Raw genomic sequence first — 5,588 nt, 5'->3', positions numbered from 1 at the left:
GCATTAAAACATTTATTGTAATGACTTAATACTTTTCGCTGCTTTAATACAATGGTTTTAATAAAAACGCCTCATTTAGAGTCGTTCTCGTTTATATATACTTGTGTTGTGATATTGTGAAATCATATTTCCCCGGCCCTATTTGGGGGTATGACATCTTTTGTTGCCAACTCAACAAAACGAGCCTCAACAGCACGCTTAGCAGCAACATCAGCATCCAGTTCAAGTTTAACAGTTTTCACTAGCTCAGAATCCTTCCCAATTCTCTCTGATTTATCTCGATGAACCTGATCGGAACGTTCTAAACGTTTCAAATTGTTAAACTCTGCAGCAATATTCCAAAGATTGATTATCCACATGAAGCTTGGAGAGATTTTTTTTCTCTCTCTTCATCATCCTCATCAAAGAAGAGATCACTTTCTCTCACTACATTCTTAGATACTAATTATTCAATCTAATTGAGTAGATTAGTTCATCCATTATTTAACGCCCTCGGAATCCAGATTTCGAATGGGGTTTGCACAATTATTGGAAATTAAACAATGGATCGATAATATTTTCCCCAAACTAGCACTCGAATCTCTTACATGAAGTTTTAGGTTCGATCAAATGGTGCCATCCGTGTTTCACGCCTAACTAATACACATTGTTTTTTCAGATTGATGTTCCCATCAACAATCTGGTTAGATGTGAAAAAAATTTCATTTATTTTATAGTTTAAAAAATATATATGGCAGATCTGAAACTATCTGGACATGAGTTCACATAAGCTAGCATGATATCTCAAATTATTTAATTCTATGGTTACACCATTATCCATGAAATTTTGAATTAGTAACAACTAGCAAGGAGCCCCGCACTTCGCTGCGGGTTTTGAACGACTATGAAGTTCTATTGTCTGAAAATATTTTAAGTATTCATATGTTACAAACGTATCCTTCATACATGCATCATAATTAGAGTTTCATGGCACAATCACATGAATGAATGTATTGATAAAAAAATGTGAACTTGAATGTTCATCGTACCTTTTTAGTAGAAACACTTGATAAAACACGGACATTCATTGAAATCACTGAAAGAGCAAGGTCATCCCTTTGCTTAACTGGAATGTTGAAAAGTAATTACACATTAGAAATTCAAATGATGTATGTGTACATAGAAAATACATTAGCACCTTGTAGGTGGCTGGATTGTGGTTCAGGAGTTGTGCTAATGAATAACGGTTTCACAGACTTTCTTATAGTGAATCTTCTAATTGCTTTCTGTCAATTTGCAGTATTGGATTCCCGACACATCCTCTTTTATATATGTATTCTTATTCTTAATTTTTTATCGATCGACCTACTTGAAAAGATCCATAACAGTAGCAATGAATGTCAGTATAGAAGAGCAGTGGCAATGAAGGGCAGGAAAGAATTGACAGTCTACACATAAAGATGTGTTGCAAATGGAAGGTGGTGTCAAAAGGAAAAGTTCAAAATTGTATCTCTTAACAATCGACTAACATATATCTAAAAACATAAACTTAGATAAGTTTAACCACTTTATAACCTCTACGAATATGAACTTGTACCAGATGACCAAATGCATTAAAGTTGCTAGCTTCAACCTGTTATATACTATGTCAACATTTATACAAATGCAATAATGGCAGACAATATTCTTGATTAGCATTCATATATTATGAGTGATTTAAAACTTACAATATTTTGCCAATGATATCGAGAATTCCAGCAACAGCTGAAGCAAAATTGACACCATCCACCATTTGATCTGCTGAAATCGAGGCTTGCGAAAAGGCAGGCATCAAAACAAAACTACGATCAATACAAAAAAAATAAGCAAAATTGACCAATTCATAAATTCAACCAAACCCATCTGCTTAAACAATACATAGGTGCCAACATTCTTACTTTTTAGAACTAATTCCTTATAAATGAGGAGATGTGCAGTCAATTTCCATAAGAAAGTTTTGATAAACCTATATGTCTGTCATAACAATAAACCTTAAGTCTATGATGTATTCCTATAAAATGTAGCCTGTTGTGATGCTCGAATATACAGCAGAACGATAGTTGAACATAATACCTACAACACCTGAAAAATTGCATTCCTACTAAGCTTTACATAAGGACTTATAACTAAAACAGTAATAAGCATCAATCAATATCTATAAATAACATCAGCAATTTTGACTCACTAAGAAACAATCATCAATTTTAACTGAGGGAAACAAAATCAACAGTTTCAAAAGTACCTTAGGTTCACCGTCGACATAAAAAATAGCGCCGTCCTTGTATGGAAGTATAGATGTTGGTGGTTTGGAATTCAACGAATGTCATCAGAGGAGTCGCCGTTTGTGGCGTTTTATCGAAGGTCATCGGAGGAGGTAACAGTGTCGAAGACCAAGGTGGAAAAGACCTGAGACACTAAAATCATTGGAAATCATTGACGGTGAAGAAGTAATTGCGGTGGAGGAGTCTGGGTGGAGGAGTAGTGGCGGTGGAGGTGGAGGAGGATCTGGAGGTGTTTTGTTGTTTGAGTTTGGAGGAAGGTTCCAGATACAATGAAATGAATAAAGGAAAACCATGGGGAACCCTTGTGGGTACAACATGTTAAGCATGAAGTGCAAGGCTTTGAAGCTGAATAGTAAGGGAATAGTAATCCACTATGAGAATTAGTATTTAATAATAATAATAATAATAATAATAAAATAAAATAATAATAATAATAATAATAATAATAATAATAATAATAATAATAATAATAATAACTAGTTAAATGACGCGTGAAATCACGGGTTAGTTTAATAAAATCGTTTGAATGATATATTCAAATTGATAATTGAAAAAGAGTTTTAAAGAAACTATATGAAGTAACAAGCACAAATGTATTCTAAGGTGTAAACACATTTCATTTGTAATGTGTAAGCTACATAATATAAATTAAGGAATCCATCTACCTGGCCTGCCATTTACAAAATCACACTTCTACTCTTTACTTCTTGGAATCTAAGCAATGGATATGGCGTAAATAACGGATACCTGCACACAAATAAAGATTTTGTTAAATCCTATTTTTAGTTACTATAATAATATTACGTATATTTATATGTATCGACTGTTTGTGTACTTTTATTAAGAATCAATACACTTCAAATCAATAAATGTGAGTGATAACCCATATATATACTGCTACAAATAACTAACACACAAATGAAAGCTTGAAAAACGTATATCCTTATATTAGGGAAAAGTATGACAAATCCAATGTTTTAAAATTAAAATTTTTATATGTTTAATGCATATTGACTCTTGAGTACAACAAAATTATATCCCATATCATATCCTAGGAGTAGCAAGGTCTAAGCTTTCTTTCATAAAAATGAATGTAATTATACACACCTTTCAAAAAAAGCTCATATAATTAAACCAAACATGCAAACATAGTAGTAATACATAGTATAATATTAGTAATAACTATTTATCCGGCCATAGCATTTCATCAATCTAGTAATTTATTCAAATGAACCCATCAATAGTAAACATACATCACTAATTAACGAACGAACACAAAAGGTTAGGAAAGGATATAACAATTGGAGTAATGAAATTGTGTTCTACCCCATTCTCCATACGATATGGAAACACACAAGAGCATACCTTAAAAAAGCTCAAAATTACCTTGTCAACATCAAACCTCAAGCCATCTGCAATAAAACATAGGAAAAAAAACTTAATACAGCTTACAACATACCACATGACCACAATCTTGCATCTTGATATAAAGTAAAAAATCTTATTAGATCCAACAATATGAGTATCATTGCCAAAACTACTACTCGATGTGTGTTATTCCATTAGTATGGTCGCTATATTACACACACACTGTATCATTATCATTAGTAACCCATTTTGATCATTAATACGATCACTATTCTTACTATACTAATAATCTTCATTGTAACCAAATAACTAAAACTACTACTCGTTGTTACCATCAATTTGATCACAACTTTTACTATACTAATAATTTTGAAGCTTGAGTTAGATTGTAGTTCAAATAGTCTAATAAAGTATACTTGAAAAAAATTCCTACTCAAATGAAAATTTGTAGTTAAGCTTTCATCAAACACTCTTGTCTCAAAGTCTACTTAAATATTAAATATAGTCAAAGTACTCTAACACAAACAGTTGAACCTAAACTACATCAAACATACATAAATATGATACATACAAACCTTTGACTCTGATTTCAGGACCAACATCATGTTTTCTTTTCAAAGATACATCACAACAATCATCCTCTCAACCAAAACATAGTAGAATCAACCTATTATTGCTATCATTAACTTGTATGAAAGCAACCACCCAATATAGAAACGTTATAAAGGCGATAGAAACATCAAATGCAAAAAACTAATCTCAACCTAAATTTAGTGATCAAGAAATGCAGATAGGTGTAAGATTAATCATATCATGTAACTTTTCTCCTCCTTGTCATTTTATCAAACACCTTCCATGCACTTTTATAATCACCAATCGTTGAACACCTTTATGTCATACCAACAAATACAAAAAATAAGAACTTAAAATTGGATTTCAGAAATAGTCAAACAACAAAGTTTTAACAATCAATGCCATATACGAATGTATTGAAGTCATTCAAATCGGTAGCTTTATTTTATACATGAGTGAAATATTGCTTGAAAATCATGCTAGTATCATAACATTAGGCTAAAATTATATGAAAGTGAGAGTTTAGTTATAACAGAAACAACTTAAACTATTTAACAAAACCCTATAAATCAGAACGAATATAACAAATGTTACTGCATTACCTATCATCGACGACCTCCTAAATAATCACGACGTATTCGACTAAATTAACACCAAAAACAGCCTAAAATTGAAGCAGATGAAAGATGAACTGATGCATAACTTTGAAATTCGATTTAAAATAAAACAAGCAAAAACCCTAATTCGATTAAATACTTACCTTGATTTCCTGAAGTTCCAAATCTGAATACGTCGTCAGCAATCATGTAGTGAACAATAACGTAATATATTTTGAACGATCGTTCATCGAGTTAAAGGAAAGAAATCAAGTTAGGGTTTTTGATTTTCCCATTAAATTCAGATTTGAAAAAGAATAAGATCGGCGCATTGTGATTTCCTCGTTAAATTAGGGTTTCATCGTGAAGAATTTAGGGCGTGTTAAGAATTAGGGATTGTAGTATGAAGGATTTCGCTACTAAAATTGTTCTATAGTTGAATTGGGAATGGAGTATTAAGAAGTATGAATTTCTAAAGAGAGGTTTTAAATTGGGGTTACACAAAATAAACACGGTTCAAGAGAAATCAGAGTGCGTTTTTTATTGTTATTTTTAAAAAAATATAATTAAATTAATTAATATTAATAACATTGAGCCGTTTAGATTTTTTCCATTTATTTTTGAATATTTTTATGCTTAAAAAATGACTATTTATTACATCATCATTTTAGAATTTATATAGAAACTATAGATAGATTGTGGTAAAATGTCTAACGGTTTTCTACAAGATCAAAGAATAAAATCGAGATGA

General features: G+C 31.4%; 1 long non-coding RNA gene across 1 annotated transcript; it reads right to left on the bottom strand.

Annotated features, from left to right (window-relative positions):
• Positions 1-1,156: 1,156 nt before the first annotated feature.
• LOC139870550 (uncharacterized) lies at positions 1,157-3,713 on the bottom strand. Its single transcript, XR_011766594.1, has 4 exons — positions 3,687-3,713; positions 2,966-3,047; positions 1,707-2,645; positions 1,157-1,612 (listed from the first exon to the last, which is right to left on the bottom strand). It is a non-coding gene; the product is annotated as an uncharacterized lncRNA (long non-coding RNA).
• Positions 3,714-5,588: the final 1,875 nt, after the last annotated feature.

This window comes from Rutidosis leptorrhynchoides, chromosome 1, assembly GCF_046630445.1.
Source record: "Rutidosis leptorrhynchoides isolate AG116_Rl617_1_P2 chromosome 1, CSIRO_AGI_Rlap_v1, whole genome shotgun sequence".
Lineage (NCBI taxonomy): Eukaryota > Viridiplantae > Streptophyta > Magnoliopsida > Asterales > Asteraceae > Rutidosis > Rutidosis leptorrhynchoides.
This window is presented reverse-complemented; position numbering and strand designations above follow the sequence as displayed.